We start from the raw sequence: 21,990 nt of genomic DNA, 5'->3' as shown, positions 1-21,990 counted from the left end.
CTGCTCTGACCATGCCTCCCAGACAGTAAGGAACTTTTTGAGCCAGAAACCCAATAATCGGAGCCCTCTCCCGGCTGGACCCCAGCTGGAAGAGAGGAGACTGCTCCCCTTGCCTGCACACCACAGGGGTGAGGGGTGAACTAAGGGAACATTTCCAAGTACCAGTCAGGCAGAGGTGCCAGGGAAGGAGTCCTTGGGAAGACAAGAGGAGCTCGAAGACCCAACGAGGAAAAAGGAAATGAAAGCAGGATGGTCCAGGAGAGGGGAGGAGGGCGGGGGACCGAGGGTCAGCAATCCCAGGAGAGTGGTCTGGGAAGACTCAGACTAGCTCAGCGCACGACGGGAGCGGCAGACACCGGAGGCATGAACAGTCTGGGGCCGTGTGCCACCCTCCTCTTCTGATCTTAACCTCCTCAAGAGTGGGGCCCGCTTTCCCCGCGAGGGATGAAGACAGCGCTCACTGGTGTCCCCGGTCCATCAGGAGACAGGTGGGCAGGAGCCCCGCCTCTCTGCCACGCTCTCACCAGCCAAGAGGAACCACGACGACGACTTACGGGGGGTGCAGAGGGGGGTTCAACCCAGCAGGTGCCACGCTGCATTCAGCCATCAGGCGCGTAACGGAAGGCAGACTTCAACTGTAAACTGTTTGCCCGGGGATCGGAAGCGGTGCGTTCGTTAGCAGCACTCAGAATGCTCGTGGTACAAAAGCGCCCTAATTATCTTTCTTCCCAGACACCTAGCCCTGACGATATATATAGCACACTGAACCAAAACATTAAGGCAGACCGTATTGTGGTTATTTTTTGAAGTAGAATATTTGACCAATTGCCAGAGTGTCTAAGTAAATGTGTAAGTGATACAACTGAGTATCAAATGTGCATGTTATTTGTTCTTGCTTCCCTACTTAAATCAAGGCCTTGTGGCGCCTGGGTGGCCCTGTCCGTTAAGCATCTGCCTTCAGCTCAGGTCATGATCCTGGGGTCCTGGGATTGAGCCCCACGTTGGGACTTCTTCCTCTACTCCCCCCGCTCCTCTCTCAAAAATAAATAAATAAAATCTTTAAAAAAGAAATAAAGTTTAAATCACGGCCTTGTTATTTATAAACCCACTCCACAACTCTGCAATCCACACACACATCCATCAGTAGAAAGACCAAGACAGATGCCAGGACAAGATGAAACAGAAAGAGAGATCCTAGGGCAAAACACAGACTTTCCCCCAACCATGTGTCCACAGTGCGGCCAGTGACCCGGAGGACAGGCCGCCCTCCTCAGACCGGGCCGTGGCCTCAGAAAATGCGGGTGGCATAAACAGACTGCTGGTTGGATGCTGCTAAGAACACAGTTCATCCCATTTGATTCTTATCAGGCCTATAAGGGTACAACAGGTTTCACTTCTCTCACCACAGACAGGAAGCTAACCTCAATCTCCCACATCTCCACAAACACACTGCCTGGGACCTGTGGCTTCAGGAGGCCTGTGCCCCACCTCCCCGGCCATGCTCCATCCCCGCGGCCCCCCCAAGTACACACGAACACCAAGAGCTGACACACTGTGAGAGCAAACACCTACGGCCCAGAAGCTCAGCTCCCCTCCCAAACACACGGCGGTCCCTACGCGGACATGCCTGCACTGCCAGGGGCCAGCCAACCGACCAGCAAAGTGCTGAAACAAATCGTTATCTGCGCACCCAGAAAGGCCTCTGCTGAGGACTCTACTGGCCGAGGCTGAGATGCTGAGTGGAGGGGCCAGCCCCCCATCACCTCTCCCTCCTGCCACGCAAGACCAATCAGAGCAAAAGACGTGAAAACACCAGGCGCTTTTCCAAGAACGCTGACAGGCCTCAGGAAAGGCTGCTGCCAAGTTCATGGGCAAGGCCGCTTTCATGTAGTCTCTTCCTTGACTGACGGGGGGGGGGGGGTTACATCCCAATAAACCTAAGGTAAGGGGCACCTGGGTGGTTCTGTCGGCTGGGCGTCTGCCTTCAGCTCAGATCATGATCTCAGGGTCCTGGGATCAAGCCCCGCATCGGACTCCCTGCTCAGCGGGGAGCCTGCTTCTCCTTCTGCCTCTCCCCCTGCTTGTGCTCCCTCTCTCTCTGTCAAATAAATCTTTTTAAAAATAAATACACAAACAAACAAACAAACCTAACATAAGTTGAAAATATCATCGGGTGAACATGCATTTAACACACCCAGCACTGAACCTCCCAGCCTAGCTAAGCCAACCTTCACTGTGCTCAGAACACTCGCGGGAGCCTGCAGGTGGCCTAGAGCATCGAGTACAGAGTCTATTTGATAACACAGGGCTGACTCTCCCAGGTAATCTACTGAGCACTGTGCCGAGGTGACAAACACAACGGCTGTGTGGGGGCAGAGTGGTGGGAAGTGTGCACGTTGTTGACCCTTGTGATGGGGGGTCCGCCTGGAGGCTGCCGCCCCCCATCCCAGGAGAGGATTGTACTGCATCTCGCCGGCCTGGGGAAAACGTCCAAACTCGAAATGCCAAGTGCGGTTTCTACATCACTTTCACATCATCATAAAGTAAAAACATGGTGAGTCGGGGACCCTCTGCTCTCCTGACCTCAGGCAAATGCTACGGCTTCAGCTGAACACTGCTCAAAGTACTTGGGTGTTTTTAGGTCCACGAGGGAAGCAGCTCCTTGACCAAACTTGAGCATCGTGGCCCAACAGCAAAACTGATCACAAGGCACACATTTTTCCTTATTTAAAAAAAAGGGGGGAGGGGGGCGGGGTGCCTGGGTGGCTCAGATGGTTAAGCGTCTGCCTTCGGCTCAGGTCATGATCCCAGGGTCTTGGGATCGAGCCCCACATCGGGCTCCTGGCTCAGCGGGGAGTCTGCTTCTCCCTCTCCCTCTGCCTCTCTCTCTGCTCATGCTCTCTCTCTCTCTCTCTCTCTGTATCTCTGTGTCTCAAATGAATAAATAAAATCTTAAAAAAAAGGGGGGGGGAACGCCTGGGTGGCTCAGTCAGTTAAGTGTCTGCTTTCAGCTCAGGCCATGATCTCAGGGTCCTGGGATGGAGTCCCGCATCGGGCTCCCTGCTCAGTGGGGAGCCTGCTTCTCCCTCTGCCATCCGCCCCCTGCTCGTGCTCTCTCTCTCTCTGACAAATAAATAAAATCTTAAAAAGAAAAAAAAAGGCCTTTTTAAAGATAGAAATAAGCCACGCCCAAAAGGACAAGTACTGTGCAGTTCCACTTACATGAGGTCCCTAGAGTAAATAAAATCACAGACGGAGAAAGTTAAGAGTGGGTGCCAGGGCTGAGGGGCGGGGGGAACGGAGAGCTAGTGTTTAATGTGGACAGAATCTCAGCTCGTGAGGATGAGAGGGTCCTGGACAGACGGCGGTGATGGTTGCACAACAAAGTGAGTCCACTTAACACCATGAATGGTCCATTTTCTGTTATGTATATTTTACTATAATTAAAACAAAAGATGTTTATACTCTTTCAAAGCAAATTATAGATTTGGAACATTCTCAGTCATATCTTAGAAATAATAGGCTTTAAGCCTACACAAATAAAATATACATTACCATACACATCAAAAGATACGCCGGAGCTGTCTTCAATTTCCATACTCGGCCAAAATCTTGGGTTTCGATCTGGAAGGCCAAAGAGGAGAATGCTTCTTCAGCTGTTTCTGGCATCCTTGAACTCTTGTGTGATCAGGGCATCGCGCCACCCAGCATGGCAGCATCGGTAACGCAAACCAGGCACATCGTTCAAATATTTACTGTTAGTCTCGGAAGACTGATTTCCAAAAGTCAGTGAGCGTTCCAGATGAATCTTAGAATAAAAACCTCTTCCACCCAAACACAAACGACATGACACCCAAGGGATTTTGTCCTGCACTTACGACTTACATGAGTACCCATGTACTTCTGCCACGACAAAGATGTACTGAGACGTTCAAAGACAGGATGGAATGGCTGGTTACTGCCTATTTTAAAAGGCTGCCTGAATAAAATTCGAACACTGTCTATTGCAGAGAGCAGAGTCCACAGAGCACGCTGACGGACTTAACAACATTCACTGTTAGAACCTGGGGTGCCTGAGAGAACAAGTATTTCTACGTGGCTACCAGTCCACAGACTCCTCTGTCATTCTTCTCCAGGGAAGATGCTGAAATTGGTGTGCAGGCAGTGAAAGTCGAGATGCAGACGGACATTTGGAAAACAGCTTAGTTATCTTGAAAGCCAATGACACCGCTCCACGCTATGCTTCTAGAGTCAAGGCTTCAGGACCATTTTTCTCTCAAACGGCTGTGTGAGGCAGGAGTCGCATGCCAGAATACCAGGAAAAAAATCTGTATGAAGGCAACAATCTCACTTCTGCTCCTGAGATTATCTGCATAGTCTCTTTCTCAGACACCACACAAGGCTGGGATGAGGGGCCACTTTCCACAACTGCACCCTCATCACCAAGGAAAGTGGCGGGTCCAGGAGTTAGAGAGAGGTCAGTGAATTGACAAAAGTTTGGTAAGTCGGAGACAAATTTCCCCTCATGGTGCGTTACTCTGACAGCTGGCCAAAACAATAATCATTATTCAAAAATCAACAACACAAATAAACCCTTGCTTGCCCCCTCCTCCCCAGCTGGGCCGTCACCTACCCTGGACCACAGACGTTCACTATGCAGACCACACACTAAGAAATTAAGTTTCCTGTGCCACAGTGCTAACTGTTATCATCTTAATAACATTGTAATCATTTTCATAAAGTTTCAGACTTCTGCTGCATCCCAGAAGTCCCTTCTAGAGCGGTGAGATTTCCTTTTGGCAATACAGGTCCTGTTAACATTCCATCTTTTGGCATTTGGCCAAAATGTTCCTTGCACGCACATCCAACGTTTATGTAAAACTGACGGGAGGGACACACACCAAAATGCTAGCAGTGGTTATGGACAGGTGATGGGATTCTGGATGATGTTCTTTTTGCTTCTGTATTTTCTAAGCGGAGGAGAAAGACGAGAAGTAGGGGAGAAAGGGAGGAGAGTAGGGGAGGTGGGGTGAGGAGAAGGCAGGAGGAAAGGTTTTCTAAAGGAAAACCTAGGCTAAAAGGCAAATACAAAGCAGCCTTCAACAGCCAGACCCCAAGGGGCCATTCAGAGGGGCCCCAGGTGACCCATCCCTGCCCGCATCTACCTCCAGCGCACACCTGCCCTCCCGCTGACCGCCTTCCTGAACGTGTTAGCCCAGTCCTGCAGGGCCCTCAGCATTCCATCACACGGCCTCGTCGGGAGGTCCATCGCCGGCTGCCCTCTCTGGAGGGCTGCCCTTGAGAGCAGAGCCCCACGCCTCCCCAACCTTCCCTGCAGCTTTGTACGGCCAGTGATGGGAAATGCATACCAGTTTTTACCACAGATCTGCGCAGTGACTGGAGGGGCCAGGGTGTCAGCTTTGAAAAAGGGGTCACGAGGAATCAGGACACCCAGACACTCCGACCCAGACCCCACCAGGCTCCAAGGAAGGATTTAAACTAGGTGATTTCTAAGAACGGAGCCCGACTCCACATGGCTGCCAACACCACAATCGAACGTCAGGGGCAAAGACTCAGAGCGACATGGGGCCAAGAGAGGTGGCAAGTGAGGACCAAAGGCGAGCTGGCGACCAGCACAGAGGACAGAAGCCAGGAAGTAGAGCAGGGGCACCCCCCTTCCAGAACCATGTGCCACCATCCTTTTCCACCCACAGAGGCTTGCACTATGTGGGGGGGAGAGGATTCTGCAAGAAGACAGCTGAACAGTGGCCATGAGCAGGAAGACACCTCGATGACCAGCTTCCGACTTTCTGGAAAATCGGTGGTTTCGGGTCAGGGGTATGGCTGGTAACAAGCAGACAAGACAGTGGTTCCGACTTTAAAGGGTTTTAAAAACTCCTTATTAAGAGTCATTCTTTGCCCAGTATTTAAACACTTTTTTATGGGAAAGTCAGCAAGGCTTCACTTCTTCCCCCAGGAGACCACAGGCTTGCTGAGGGCAGGGACCCGACCTGCGCTCACCACCGTGTCGCCCGTACCCAGCGGGGCACCTGGCCCACGGCAGCCACCAACCAGGACTTTTGGAAGAGTGTATTTTCTGTAAAAGCGCCACAGACCTCCTTGCACACAACAATGTTTACAGGATATCTTTCTATAGGATTATTCTTCTAGGTAATGTTTTCAAGGGTTGTCTAGTATTCCACTGTGTGGGTGTACGTAATCTGTTTAGCCAGTGCCCTAGTATTTGATATCTGGTTTCCAACTTTTCTAGTAGACAGCTCTGGGATGAACAACCGGCTTGATTATTTCTTAAAATAAACTCCTGGACAGTATGTAAGTATCCATGCCAGCCCCTCTTCAAAGCAACCCTCCACACCCTGATCTCAAAGGACAATTGTCATGAACTTCATCATTTAGATAAACTACTAGAAACTTCTCACGCAGGGGAATCTCCTAAACCAGGGGCCTCTGACATCGACGGCCGAAGTCCTACCTGTCCTCTCCAGACCTGTTTTCCGTCAGAGGCAGGAATCTGAGAGGCAGCACCTGTTCCAGAGTCTCCTGCCCACCTTCTGTGGCTCACCTTCTCCTCTGGCTCCATGGACAATGAGCCACGCAGCAGCGTCACACGCGCCACGCCCCTCCTCCCTCCACGAGGCCAGCTCTGTCCCTTTGCTTCTATCTCTTCCGAGGAAGAACTGACCCTGTCCCACCCCTAAGACAGAAACTTCAAGTCCTCTGTACCCACAAGAGGCTCCTGGCGTGCATCCGCCTCCTCTCCGCGGTGGACCCTTCTCATCAGCCCCTCTAACAAGGGGACAGGCGGCAGTAAAGACCCTCAATCATACAGTTTTAAAAAGGGACCTTTCAGTGGTCCTCCTGGTGAATTTCACAAGAGCTTTAGACAGCCTCCACAGAAAAACGCGCCACACCCCAAATAGTAAGTGTGATTTCAGCAGCTCCGTGAACCCACACACAGACCCCGGGGGGGGGGGGGGCGGGGGGGGAGACCCGGGTCCGCTGCCGGGGCCTTCACGCAGACGGCCTAAGAGGGCTTGAGAAGCCTCCGTCAGCTCCCACCACCCTGCCTCGGTCTCTAAAATCAGAGGAGGGGAAAGCAGGCCCCGTGCAGGGCCCTGTGGAAACTTGGACCGTGGCCCAGCGCACCGGATGGTAACTCTGTAGGCCCTCTCAGAACTCAGGTGTCCCTGCACAGACAGCGGCCATAAAACAAATGTCGAGTCACCAGCCTGTGAACGGGCAGCGGCGCCGAGAGGAGGCACGGCCGAGGCTCTGCCTCCGAGCACCAGGCACAGTCCACGGTTGCCAACGTGCTGACTGCGTGAGGCACACTCCCTGCAAAGCTCCGTGCGGCAGAGCCTCTGCTGTGTTCACGCCCGTCCTGAGCCTCATCGTCCAAGTCAAGCTGCCGTCAATGATCCTGAAGGCTTCGGCCAGAGACTGAGGCCGCCCATGAAGATTTCCACAAAGACGATGACAAACACAGGCCGTTCTGGGCACCTGGGATCTTAGAGTAAGGAAACTGAACTCACAGCCAGCAGGGACAGGGACAGGCTCCGGGACGAGATCCAGGAGACACACAAGCAAAAGGACAACAGTCCACACGGTCAAGCCTCAGAACACTCGGGCCCTCCACGTAGTCGAGGGAAGGGCACCCCCCTGCCACCCGGGGAGCAGGAAGGGAAGCCAACGGGATGGGCCAGGGGCCAGGGGCACGCACCTGACCGGCCCTTGAAGGAGGGGCCACGATTTCCCTCTCACGCGACAGAGCCGGTGCCCAGGGAGGCCTAGAACCTGGCTCCGCTGCCCTGCCTGGCACTCCCCAGCCGCTTTCAGAATCCGGGCTCCGCGCCCCGGCGGGCCCAGAGCTGCTTCTGCGGCACACGGAGTCCGTCAGCGCCTCCCTCCTCCTCCACCTGCCCGCACACCTCAGGAGGAGCCAAGTCCGCTTCTCCGCGCGCCCCACGCACATCCCACCCCGGGCAGACGGCCCCCCCAATGGTCAGCCTGCGATTGTCACCAGGGTGAAAAGCTCTCAGCAGAGCCCCCCCCTTTGGCATTTCTCTGGCCTCTGCGGCTGCCCCTCACTACTGCAACAGGGGGACCCCTCAGCCAGCACTCCCCACCTCCTTAGGGGGCAGCTCTGTGGAACTCTGTTCTCCACCCTGCGCCCAGGACGCTTCTGCTCTATTCCGAACCTTTGCTGACCCTGTGACTCCGGGGAGCCCCATTCCCAGCGCGAGCATCGTCCATCCACCCGGCCCAGCAGGGGAGCCCCCACCGCACGCACCATCTGAGGCTGGTCATGGCATCACACAGTGCACCTGATGGGACTTCTAAACGACCCAACATTCCACCTTTTGTACCTTGAACAGAGACAGCCTGCCGGGAAGGGCACCGTCACCGGTGAGGAATCCACCAGCCATCGCTGTTCCTATAGAGTGGTTTGGACACAGAGCTCAGCAGGACAGGGGAGGAAGGCAACGAAGTAAGACTCTTCTAGCAACAGGATGGTAAACACCGGGTGGCGTGGGGCTCGCGAGCCACCGCTTCGGGTGTCGCACAATCTGGGAGATGCCTAGGGCCTGCGAACCCAAGCTCTCCGTTCACGAAGCAGAGGCGAGAGCCGGCCAAGGTCATGGCTTTGGCACACATGGGCCAGCACACGCGGTGTCTGTAAGGGTGTCCAGGAAAGGGGGGAGGGGAGAGGGAGAAGGCAGAGGGGGGGCCGACGCAAATGAGAAACGCAAGCCACTGTAAACGAACGGGGAGTGGGATTTTGAACTCTACCAAAAATTGTGGGCAAATGAAACCTTGTTTCTAATAAAGACTCTCTCTTTAAAACAGATTCACCTTAAAGATAGTCATTCATCTTCTCCAGGTTTTACGCTCCAGGAGACAGCTAAAATTGAGCGTTTTTTTAAAGACAAACTGTCAAGTGTCCCCTAAGACGTCCTATGCGGTCTCCAAGCGCAGTTCCAATTCCTGGTTCCCCTTGGCGGGCTGACCACGCACCGCACGCCTCTTCCTACACTCCCCTCTGTTGTTAGAGTGACCGCACTAAACCTGGCAGCCCCAGAAACAAGGGGAGAAGCTGCACCACTTCCAGCTCCATCTGCACTAGCCTACCATCTGGGCTACCTGCTCCCGTGTGCTATGCACAGGAAGCCCCGAGCAGGGGACCCTCTCGGGCCAGGCTCCCACCCCTACCCCCAGGGGCCACACACGCAGGTGCCATGCTGCATGCACCATGGGGTGATGGTGTTTCTCTGTGCACAGGTCTGCCCCCCCACCCCCTCTAACCCCTCGAGAACCCAGACCACATCTCACTCGGCTTTGCACGTCGCAAGGCTTAAGGAGGTTCCAGCCCTAGGGTCTGCGAACCCAAGCTCTCCCGTTCACGAAGCAGAGGCGAGAGCAGACCCTCAACTCGCGTTTACTGCTAGTGTAAACCCCGGCCTATGGAGAGACCAGACGTCGGAACACCTCTCGTGTGGGCTCCCCGTGTTCCCCTGGCAATCCCCTATCCCCTCTGCCCGCCACCTTCCCTCCCCAAGCAATCCCCCGCTGCAGGGTCACGGGAGAGCCCCGACAACCAGCACAGGGAAAAGTCTTCTTCCCAAAGACAATCTACTCATGTGTTCTCCGCTGAGCTGGAAGCTAAGTTTCCGTTTCCTATAAAATCTTTCAAATCTCAACATCTCTCATTCCACGGACATGGTCCCATGGAGGAACCGCAGCCTCTGTTGCAAAATAGAAAACTCTGGCCGTACAAACACAGTTCCTCCTTCTGGGGGGTTTGGACACACACTGGCCACCTTACCTCACCACTGCTGGGGAAGGCGCACGGCCCCTCCTTTTGCTTCCTTTTTTTAAGGGCCTTCCTACAGAGAGTTTTCTACTACAATTAGCCCAAATAAGATGATCTTCATCCTCTCCACCATCAGGATTCGTATCTTCGTACACTTTTAATTTCTCTGTGCCTAAATCTTTCCAAAGGGATAGATTACGGGACAAAGCCTTTCTCTGCCTCTGGCAGGGAGTGAGCAAGCTGGAAAAGAACAAAACACATCAGGGCATCTCCCTAACATGGGATGCACGACATGGCACTTGGCACTACTAGTGAGTCTCGAATTGCACTCCCGAATTTTCTCCCCACCCCGGGGTACTACCCATTTGTGCCCATGTTGGAAACACGAGCAAGGACAGAAAGCAAATTTCTACCCTCCACTGGCTCAGAGCCCCCTTTGCTGGCCTAGATAAACAGGACCATGTGCGTTCAGTGTTTACTGCATGACGGGGAAAGGATTTAAAATTTCTGCAGCTGAAAACCTTCCCACCTGACCGTGACTAGAAGCAGGAGCACAGGGCCCCTCACTGACACGAGGGTTGCCGACAGCAGGGGTTCTCCAAGAGCAGTCGGTCCCAGGCCAGCCGCATCAGCAGCTCTGCGAACACGTCAAGCATGGACGCCTCCCAGGTGTTTGTAACAAGCCTCCAGGTGCTTCTGACACCTGGGGAAACTTGAGAACCTTCCGCCTGGGCCGATAAACCTCCAAGGTCACGGGAATGCCCTACTGGGCTAACCCACATGTCACCACGCTTACCTGATTATGACGGCTACCCACCAACACACCTACACTGGCAGTTTTTACCAACTGGTGAAGGCCCAAACATTACAATGCCTCAGGGCATTCTCCCTACTTTGTGCTCCTCTGTCCTCGTGTCTAAAAAGGGAATGCTAACAATCTCCACCTCAGAGGACGGTCGCAAGGGGCAAGGGCTCAGGCAGTCTCCGGCCACGCGGTTAGGCCTCCACAAACGTGAATCCCTATGATTAATACACCTTCGCCAAAAGGTCTAATGAGCTTCCTGCCTGCTAACCACCTGACGTCGAGCCTCTCCGTCCCGCAGCCCTGATCGAGGATACATAAGGCCCACCGAGGCAGCACCCAGCTCCACGATCTGTCAAGGATTCGTTCATTCCGTCTACAGCCCGCGTGCCCACCGCGAACCTGGCAACCAAGAGAGAAAGTCCATTCTACACAACTGTGTGTCCAACAGGTCCAACTGTGCCTCCAACAGGTCCTTCTGGACAAACGCCACCCAACTCTGGGCATAAGGCCTGATACACGTCAAGGGAGATACAGGAGGAACGCAACGAATATGAACAAAAGGAGTCATGAGAGTAACTCACGTTTGTATCGCGATGACCTTGTGCCAGGCTCTAAGCACCCGACGAGAGTAGTCCTCACAAGGACACCGTGAGACATCGGTGGTTACCACACCCGTCGATGAGGGTCAGGGAACCTGAGGCACAGAAGGTTTACCTAACATGCCTGAGGTCCCACAGCTCCTAAATGGTAAGGCCAAGAGCTGAGCGCACACACTCAGGCTCCAGTCAGGGATCCTAACCACTGTACTACACGACACAAAGCTACCAGTTACCTAAGCATTTACTAGCCACTTGTTACCACTTTTCCCAAAGCAATTATTTTGAGACACTTAAATTTAGGCACGCGATCCTCTGCCACGGGGTTGAATACTAGGCCCTCGAAGCCCTGGACAGAAATGCTAGCTAATGATACTTGGTTTCTCCCTCCTTCTCTCTCCTCTAATCTGATTCCACCAGAGTCATGTCAAAACACACAGAGCAGCATTTCTGACTTCTCCCAACTCCCCTGACACACCACTTAACCCCTGATTACAGACCATCTGTAACACCGAGTTCTCTAATTGTTTCTCCCCCACAGGACTGCCAAAGTCTTTGGAAGTTACCACACTTTCTGTGAAGCCCCACAAGAGTGGGTGGAAGCAACACCTTGCTTGTGTAGATCCAGCGAGTGTTAACACAGATCACTGGTGGGCTGATTCGCCTCACTCTGTTGACACTTGTTATCAATCCCTGGGAAGCAGGATAAAAGCACCCAGTGGACCTACTTAAAGCCAGCCTTAGGGGAGGTCTAACACACCATTCCCCGGACTGGCAACGCTGTTTCACAATCTATAGGCCCTGCCTCTCCTACCTTATCCCCTGGGAGCCCTCAGCAGCCCCTGGGAGAGGCAGTTGGGGTCCAGGTTGAAGAAAGAAGCGCCCCCAGGGACAGTGAGTAACTGGCCCATGTCACTCAAGGCTGCAGAAGAGAGAACGTTCCGTCCCCAAAGGCCTGACTCTGCCCATCTGAAAGGTTAAGACTAAGGAACTACCCTCAAAGCAACAGGTTTCCTTTGTAAAAACAAAAAACAAAAAAACAAACAACAACAACAAAACCCACCATCACCATGACAGAAAATGTTAAAAAGTCTTTTGTAAAAGATGAGATAACCATGTTCATGGATAGAATTACAGGATTAAGATACAAAATGTGCCATTTCTCCCCATGTTAGATTACAATGCCAGTCCTATTTCCAGGACTTTGTGGAGAACTTGACAAGTATTCTCAGAAGTCCATGGAAGAAGAGAGGCCCACAATGACCAAGTTCTGAAAAAGAACAGCAAAGCAGACCCTGCCATGTAAGCTGTGAAAGTCAAAATAATCTGGCAGAGAAACAGACAGATAATGGTACAGAGAATCTGTGAACAATGTCAAAACCACTATGTTGAGTTTGGTGGGAACAGACTTTCAGTTTGGGGTGATGAGAAAGCTCTGGAGACAGACAGTGGTGATGGGTTCACAATACTGTGAATGCAGGAATCCCACTTAACTGTATGCTTAAAAATGGTACATTTTATCTTTGTTTTGCCGCAAATTAAAGATTTAAAAAATCAGTATGCTGAGTGAAAGGAGCCAGATACAACAAAGTGCCACATTCTGTGGTTCCATTTATATAAAATTCTCGAAAATGCAAGCACAGTGGCAGAGAGCACATCGGGGGCTGCCGGAGTCCGGGGACAGGGTGCGGATGGACTGTGAGGGGGCCCCCAGGAAGCTCGGGGCGACGGAAACGCTCGGTACTTGACTGCCGTGGTTTCGGGAGTGTGTCCATCTGTCGAAGTCCATCAAACGGTACAACTGGAATGGATGCAGGCTACCATACGTAAATTACAATTCAATCAGGTTTTAAAAAAGAGGCTCATGTGTGCACCCCAAGTATGACAGAGGCGGCTCCACAGTCTCCTCTGAAATATTAAGGGAAAGATACATGATTTAATAACGTGGGAAAAACTGGGTCACAAAGTGGGAAGGAAAAACGGCACCGGATCACTGCTCGATGCCATATGCGAAAATGAACCTCACGCAAAGTGAAGCCCTCACTGTGAGAAACAAAAGCAGGGAATAGCCTGGTGAGTCCAGGGTAAGGAAGAACATCTTCAGACCCCTGAAGTGCAACATAAAGCAAAAAGTAATGAGCTCTACGGAAACAAAAATTTCGGAAAGTGACTACTGACAAAGTTGACAGACGGCAGGATGGGATCACTATCTAGAATATGCAAGAAGCACGTGCAAACCAACACAGGAGAGAAACAAGACTACAGCTGGGTGAGAAACTAACAGCGAACAAAGATGCTCAACTTCACTAAGAAATGACACAAGCCCCCAGGAAAACGAGGAGATCCCACACTATAGCCACCAAATCCGGGTAAAATTAGAAAGAGGGCTAATACCAACCACTGTCGAGAATGTAGGGGATCAGGGACCCCCATGCACCCAAGAGGAGAACAATCTAGCAGCATTTAGTCAAAACAGCTGTGCGCGTTCCGTTCCAGCCAGCCCCTCCACGCCGAGGCGCGCGCCCTTGCGACAGTGGGTCTCAAACCGTCCCCGCTACCGCCATCGCCAGCCCGGGCACGTTACAACACAAGCTCATGGGGTCTGCCCCCAGGGTTTCTGATTCAGGTCTAGGCTGGGGCCTCAGAATCTGCATTTCCAGCAGGTGCCCGGCGCTGCCCCTGTGGCTCCTGGGCGTGGACCACTTGAAGAAGCACTACACTAGAGACGTCTCACACCCATCTTGAAAAGAACGCATACGGGATGTTCATCACAGCGTTGCCTGAGTGAGGTGAGCTAAGTGTCCCTCGCCAGGGAAACGGGTAACAAAACTAAAGGATGCACAGCAAAGCCCTAGATAAGCCCACACTAACACAGATCTCGCAAAGTCTTGAATGAAATTCTTCCTGCTTTTGTGAATGTCTGAAGATTTCCGTAATAAAAAGGTTGAGTGTTGAATGAAATAGAACACCAATGGAGTCTATAGCACGGGACCACTTACGTAAACTGAAGACACGCACAAAATAACACCTTCAACGAGGACACAAACATACCTAAGAATATATCCAACCCAGAAGAGGAGGCTCCTCTGGCGGGGAGAGGAATGGGAGTAAAAATGAAGGGGAAACATCAAAGAAGGAAAGGAGAGGGTCTTGCGCCAACAACGGAGGCACGCTGACCACCCAGCACCTCGATGTCTGAAAGGTGAAAACCACCAGAGCAGCCCTAAGTACCCACTCGCCTGCCTGTGCATACAGTGGAAGCCCCCAGCAATTTCCACAGTGGCTAGGGAACAGATCCCGTTAGCACTCAGAGAGGAAGAGGGGATCTTTCTGATGGACGAGCTTGGATGAATTCAGGCCCCTGGAACGCAACCTGCTCCTGAGCCCTGGAGTTTCCCTCTGCGACATATTAGCACATAAAAAAAGCTGAGCTTCTAGGCGCTCGGCAAAGGGTGTGTGTGTCCACACCTCTGTCTTTTCTCAGTGTGCGTGTCTGTCTGTATGTGTGTGTGTGTCTGTGGGGCGAGCAGAGAGTGCTTTATTTGTGGAGGTAAGAAAGCCTCCGGAGGGGAGAGACTCAGCCATGCCTGTGGCCAGCAGTCAAGTCTGTTTCAGTGAAACCAGAAGTCAGTCAGAAAACCAAGCCCTCCTCCTGGCCCACAAGCCTCTGTTTCCCCTTTCGTCACCCTCCCCTCCCCTACACCCCACTCTGCTTCCCAGCTCCCACATCCAGACCGGCAGATCATCTGGGGACAGACGAGCTCATCAACTGACAAACTTTACAGCCACAAATCTCAGAATGTGGTCAGAGATAATAACTGACCACTTATATTCCTGACCAAGAGCCTGTAACAGAAAGGCCAGGGCCTTTAACACCAGGCATGCTGTAACAGTTCTTCCAAAAGAGACTGCTTATAGCTACCAACCAAAAAAAAAGGGGGGGGGGGCAAAGAAAAACCCATCTATAATCTGTCATGTCCCCTCAGGAGCACACCGGACACCGCTTTTTCCAAGGACCATAGAACAGTTCACCCCACGAAGTGGCTTCCACAGTAGGGGACAATCAGAAAATAAAAACCACAGCTGATTGAATTTATGTGAGAAAATGCAAAAGACCCTTCCAGCAGCAGCTTTAAGCAAGCCAAGCCCATGCCAGGAAAGTATGTCTTTAGGGAAAGAAGAAGCAGATGAACAACTGCAGGAAGGAGCAGAACAAAGTTTAAAAAGATGCATAAGCATGAGCTGGCCCAACACTCACACCTCCCCCAAGGACGAGGGAGCTGATGCCCCTGTGCAAACAAAGCCGAATTCTTATTCCCCAAACACGGTTTTGTCTTTTACACGGCCTCACTTTTCACTGGACGGTAAAGGTTTAGGAATTCTAAAGAGTCTTCCTGAAATGCTTTGTACAAAATAAAGTTTCACAGATAAAGCATATTTGATGTGCAACAGGAGTATGCTTTACTTTTATATTTTTTTATATTTATTTTATTTTATTTATTTGAGAGAGAGAATGAGATACAGCATGAGAGGGGGGAGGGTCAGAGGGAGAAGCAGACTCCCTGCTGAGCAGGGAGCCTGATGCGGGACTCGATCCCGGGACTCGATCCCGGGACTCGATCCCGAGACTCCAGGATCATGACCTGAGCCAAAGGCAGTCGCTTAACCTGAGCCACCCAGGTGCCCCTTTAGTTTTTTAAAAAACTGTATGATAGCTCTATGTAGGACAAGTCCTTTAGGTTTTTATGAGATATGTGAGCAAAGCATGTGGGTTTTTTTCCAGCTGAATACAGGATCTGCCACAATCTGGAAAATTAAGGGGCTTAACCAGGAAAGAAAAGGGAAAGGATTGAGTTTTCAAGTGAAAATTGAATGTCTGCGGTCAACACAGGCAATTCCAACTTAGGAAAATAAAGTTCTTTACGTGCCAAACTTAACGACGAGATTGTTTTTTTAATTCAGCTGAGTAAGCAGAGCACCTACAAGGTGGGCACTGTGCAAGATGCCTGGGATCCTCCAAGGGATAAGATGCTGTCTTAATAACTGGGTCCCTTCCGTGTTAGTTTAATCCATCCCTTGAATTAATTTCTTTAAAAATAAATAATGCTTACAACCAGCCCTGAAGAGTTACAGAAATACATCTTACTATTCTATTAAAAATGTAAATTTCTCGTCTCTGAAGCAGAACAGAAGGAAAAGACGCGTTCTCCGCTTTCCATACTGGCATCATTTGCTGCCGAGTAACCAGCTACATTTTCAGCTGTGCGCGGTGGCAGGCACCACCTCCTCGTACCCAGCAGGTCACGGAGCTGCCGAGACTCAAAAAAGACGTGCCACCTGGCTGAAGAGAAGCAGTTAAGAAAACCAAAAGCTCAGGGCCTCCAGACCCAAACAAACAGCGAGGTAAGGCAAGTGAGCGGCTACAGGCAGCCGCCAGCCCCTGGAGGTCCCCTCAAAGCTGGAGCCTCAGAAGCACAAGCCGCCGCTGGCCGGCTCTCCGGCCCGGACGAGGCATGGATGGCTTCGGAGCTGGAAGGCTGCCACCTGCTGAATCACCAAACATCCCCGGGCTTCCCTTGGAGCACTGGCCAGGCAGGGACCCATCCTCCGCGGAGAGCCTGCACCCCAACCAAGACCCGCCCAGCCCCGTCCCCTTCTGCACAGGCCCAAACCGCTGCCAACACCGCCCCCCCCCCGTGTTGGGGCGGCCCCTGGCAACTCCCCCCCCCCGAGGTGCTACGTCACCAGTCCCACTCCTCTTTCTGCCCACTCAGTCCTCCCTGCATGTTCAAGCCTCGGGACCGGGACGCGTGGGGGGCTCCCGGCGCACCGTGACAGGCGCTTACCACTCCACAGCCAGGCAGCCAACCCGAAAGGCCCCCGAGTCTGAGAGCAGAGTCACCTGTCCGAACAGCTCCAAAGGTCCAGGAAGGTAAATGTCAAGGGAGCTAAAACAGTAAGCAGACCCCTCACGCGGAAAATAAACTTCCCTTTCACAAAGCAGCCTTCGCTCTGGGTTTCATAAGCGTGTGCCACTGAAGTCTGTGGTGACTGAAGGTGAAAAGAAACATCTGAGCAGCACCTGCAGGGAGCCCTTCCACTCCCTCTGGCCAGGATTTTTACTCGCGACTCCCAGGAGGGAAGCAGGCGTTGCCCAGAACGCGCCAGCCCGAACCCGTTGGCTGGGCGAGGACGCCCTCGCCGGCCCACCGGCAGCCGCAAGCCCCGGTCGGGGTTGACACGGTGGGAGAGACGGCCGCTGCCGCCGCCGCTCTGCCCTTGACAAGTCGCCTCGGGGTCGCAGGACCCCTCACTCGCGGGGACAGCCGCGTCCTGGAGACACTGTCCAGTCCCGGCTGCGCCGATGGCTGCTCCAGGCCTTGCCCACTCCCTGTCCTCCGGCGGGGGCCGCCCCTGAACCTGCAGGACGTTCTGCGGCCTGGGGAGGGCAGCTTGCTCCGCGGGGGCAGGAGCGGGGGGGGGGGGGTCCCACCTGTTATGCCGGTTGGGACCGGCGCCGAGGGGCCGCGGAGAGAGTAGGGGTGGGGGGAATCCCGAAACCCCGGGCGCCTGGCCCGCTGCGATCTGGCCCGGAGGTGTCAACTGTCACGCCGCCGCCGGAACCGTGGGGGTGGGGCCGTGATTTGGGGCCGGCCCCCGCGAGTCTCCGGACCCCGGCCCGCACCACCCGCCGAGGCGCCTCGCCCCCCCCCCGCCTCTCCCTCCCCGCCACCCTCCGCTCGCCCCAATCCCGCACTAGGCAACCTTCCAGCCCGCACGCAGCACCTCCGAGAGGCGCCCGCAGACGCCCCCGCCTTCCTCACCGCCCAGACCCGGTTCCGGAGCCCCGGGGGCGGCCCGCCCCTCCGAGCCCCGCGCTCACCCCCGGGAGCGGCGGCGGGGGGGAGTGCCCGCCAGGTACGCGCGCGGCTCCGCGCCGGCTGAGCTCACGCCCCCTCGCCCCGGGGCCGCCGGCACGCCGCTCCTCGCGGTCGATCGCCCCCCCACCCCGGGATCGACGCTCTCCACTCCCACCCCCCGGCCCCACAGCTCACTTGCACCGGAGTCGCGGCCGCCGCCGGAATTCCGCTCGCCGAGCCCCACGCCGCGCACTGAAATCCGGGGCAGGGCAGCGTCGGGGCTCCGCAGCGGGATCGCGCTCTCCCGCCGGCTCGCCGTGCGCGGAGGGACGGCTGCTCTCCTGGCCGCCCTGCCCGCTCCGTCCTGCCCGCGGCCGCCGCCGCCGCCCGGCCGCTGCCTCGCTGGTGCGAACGCTTCCGACTTGCCACCGCGAGCCTCCGGGCTGCCGAGCATGCCCAGTCCGCTGCCCGCGCCGGCCTGGCTCTCCGCGCGCCGGGAGTCCGCTCCTCCGGGTGTTAGCGGCGGCCGGCAGGGGAGGGCGGGCCAGGCGGGCGGGGTCGGCGGGGCCCGACTGGACCCGGGCCACAGGCTGCGCCCCGAGGGGCAGCGTGGCTTGGCCCCTTACTTTACTTTCCAGGAATACGGAGCTTGGGAGAAGGGTCCGGCTGCGGATCTGGGGGGGGGGGGGGGGTCGCTCCCTGAGGCCGGAACCAAGCCGAGGTTTACGGTCGGGCGGCGTGCCGCCGGGGGCGGAGCCGGAGCTGCTCGGAACCGGGAACGCAAACTCGGCCTCCTGCAGGGGGCCTCGGGGGAACGAGTTGGCGACCCTGAGCTCTGCGACACTGGGGTGAACTCCTGGCTGATCCCAAGAAAGGGCGGCTGCGGCTCTCTCTGTGCAGACTCCCAACCCCGAACAATCAGGCCGTCTGCTGGGTGCCCCGCCGAGCCCGAGCCCGGAGCCCGGCAGGGAAACAAGAGACCCGGGCCGCCCCGCCCCGCTCCGCCCCGCCCCGCCCGGGCCCCACCTCCCGCCGCCGCTCCGAGTGGCCGGGAAAACCCGGAGACCGGCCGTCCTGGGACGGGAGCACCGCGCATGCCCAGTAGCCCGACTTGGTGCAGGTCGCCCCCAGGAAGGTTTCCCCGGCTCCGAGCGCCCGACCCCCGCGCCCAGATTAGGGGCGGGCAGCGGGGAGAGGTGGCCTTCGGCGCGCCGCGCACCACCCCGCCCCGTCCCCGACCGGGCCGCGCGGCATCCCCGTGGTGGACAGGCGCCCGGACTGCGCCTGCCGCGGGGTCGCGGACTGGGCCAGCGCGGGAGGGGGCGCGCGGCGGCGGCGCCCGGGCACGTGACTGTCCGCGGCGCTCGGGGCAGCCATCTTCCGCCCGGCCGGCGGGCCCGGGGCGGGAGCCGAGCGCCGTTCTCCCAGCCACGCTCTCCGCGGTCGCCGCTCGGCACCTGCCTCCGCCCCGCGGTGGGGCGCGGAGTCGCTGCACGGCCGCGAAACGCGGCGGGCAGGACCGCGGGGGCGCACTGCCTCTGCCTTCCCGAGAGGCGGAAGTTGGGGCTGGGGTCCGCGTCCGCGCGGCGGCAACCCCGCTTCCCCGGCGGCCCCGCCGAGCTCCCCCGTGGCCTGCGGAGGGGCGGGCGGCGCTGGCGGCAGCGTCTCCGGTGAGGCCCCGGCTCTTCCCCGCGGCTGCTAGGCGGCCCGGATGGCGAGCCTCGTAGCGAGCGGGCGCACGGGGCTCCTGGGGGCCGCGGGCAGCCCGTCACCCCCGGAGACTCTGTTAGTGCGAGGTTCCGGGCCTGCCGAACCCAGTGTGCGCGTGGGGCCCTCCGGGTGCTTCTGGCGGGCCTTTCACTGCTTTTGCTCGACCCGGCCGGAGGCGCCCCGCTTTACAACAGGCAGGAAAATCGCCCCGTGCAGCCGGCGGGCGGCCGGGGATGCGCCCCGAGGCCGCGTGCCCCGCCCTTCCCCGGGCGGCTACCAAAGTGCGGTTGTCACGCGCGGCTTCAAAGTAACAGCTGAAAGTCCGTTAAACTCAGCCTTTGAGTGTCTGCTGACGGCAGCTCTGAGTCATAGTAGCCCTACTGGGTATTTTCGTCCCTTTGCACCTAAGGTGGAAAAGAGGCCTTGCTTTCTTGTGATACCAGTTTTTTCAGACTAAAGGAATGCCGGAAGACTGGCTGATTTCTCAGAAGTGTTTTTTATGCAGTGTCCCTTAAGCTTGGGACTTCCAGAAAACAAAACAAAACAAAAAAACCCCAAAACGGTTCAGGTAAGCATCTGGTGTAGACGGTGTCAAGGAGTCTTTAAAATGTACCCCCACCGCCAACCCAAAAAACGTAACGGTAAACTTAAGTTTTGCAAAATATTAACAGTGCTTGATTGTAAGTGGTTTTTCTAGACTGCTCCTTGTAATTTTTCCTTAGTGTTCTGTATGTTTGAAATTTTTCATAATACAAATCTTCCTAAATTATTTCCATGAGTAATTTTAAGACTATGTAAGATATGGAAAAAAGCAAGATAAAAAACTATTTCCACTTTATTCCGTTTTCATGAAGTAATCCAGAGAGAAAGTTATAATTTAAAAATCTAAGAAGAAATTGCAAAGGCAATACAAGTAAATTCTGGGTGAAGCGACTAGAAGAGACTTGAGTTGGGGCTCCCTGAAATTAAATTTAATTAATGGTCCTTAAGTGACTACTGTTTGTGACCAAAAAAGAAAAAAGGTTTAGTAAAAATAGTTCTTTTCTTTAGGCCACCAACCCTAAAGAATTTTATCACTGCGTTTTTTATCAGAATTTTAATAAGCAACACATTGTAAAATTTTAGGATTCTCAAGCACATAAAATGTCATAAATTACATTGTTGTCAAGACAACTATGAAATAAAAATGAATCACTTCCAAGTCACAATCTGTCATTAAAATATGTTTAAAATAATACTAAGAGCAAATACTGGGGAAAACAGTTCATTTGCCAGAACAACTATGCTGAGGTGGGTGGTTTAGTTCCAGATGAATGATTCTTCTACCTTTGGAAGGTAACCTAGTTGATTAAGAATGTGGGCGGGGGTTCTGGGCGCCTGGGTGGCTCAGTCGGTTATGCCTCTGCCTTCAGCTCAGTTCATGATCCCGGAGTCTCGGGATCGAGTCCTGCATCGGGCTCCCTGCTCCACGGGGAGTCCGCTCCTCCCTCTGACCCTCTCCCCTCTTATGCTCTCTCTCTCTCGTGCTCTCTCTCAAATAAAATCTTTACCAAAAAAAAAAAAAAATGTGGTGGTTCTGTCCAGCTGAACCCTTACTGAGCAGCCATGACTCACCAAACTGTCCTCAAAGTCTGCGAAGTGCTCCAGAAGCAAGGAGGCTTCTGTGTGTCCATGGCAATTTGTCTCAGTGGGAAGAATCTGGAGCCACAAAGCCTGAGGAGCAGCAACAAGACCTCAAGGCCCCCCTCAGTCCTTGAAACTCATCTGGCCAGCCCACAATTTAGTTTCCAAACCAAGGCTGACCAGAAAAGCCAGCTGCAGACAACAGCTGGTTCCAAGGTTTTAACCCTGGGGCTTGGATCTGGGAAGCCTCAACCCTCTGTGCTCATTCCTTTGCCCACGGCGAGGATTCCTGGACTCAGTAAAGGCTTAGGTCCTGCTATTGGTCAACAAAAAACTGGAAATTTATTTGAAGACACTGGGGTAAATCAGGGGTGCATCTGAGGCTCAGGCAGAGATGGAACCAGGGGTGAGGGTATTAACAGGAACTTGGGAAGTTGGCCTCTGTCTTCTGAGCACTTGTTTACTCTGTCCCCTTAGCCTGTGGCTTTTTTGCCTTCTGTCCACCTATCAGGAAATGACTGCTTGAGAGCTGCTAAGTTTCTCTTCCAGAGAGTAGCAAGAATG

At 54.5% G+C, this 21,990-nt stretch overlaps 1 protein-coding gene across 6 annotated transcripts in view; it reads right to left on the bottom strand.

Moving 5' to 3' along the window:
• SGMS1 (sphingomyelin synthase 1) overlaps positions 1 to 18,518 on the bottom strand; it is a 266,257-nt gene extending 247,739 nt beyond the window's left edge. For all 6 annotated transcript variants that reach the window (XM_028104479.2, XM_028104476.2, XM_028104477.2 and 3 more), the window contains exon 1: positions 18,289 to 18,518. The gene's annotated coding sequence lies outside the window, so the exon portion shown is untranslated. The remainder of the gene's footprint in view (positions 1 to 18,288) is intronic.
• Positions 18,519 to 21,990: the final 3,472 nt, after the last annotated feature.

This window comes from Eumetopias jubatus, unplaced genomic scaffold (genome assembly GCF_037043125.1).
Source record: "Eumetopias jubatus isolate StellerSeaLion01/CBP00866 unplaced genomic scaffold, mEumJub1_p1.0 scaffold_17, whole genome shotgun sequence".
Classification (NCBI taxonomy): Eukaryota; Metazoa; Chordata; class Mammalia; order Carnivora; family Otariidae; genus Eumetopias; species Eumetopias jubatus.
The sequence above is the reverse complement of the archived record's forward strand: the minus strand, read 5'-3'. Positions and strand labels throughout refer to the sequence as shown.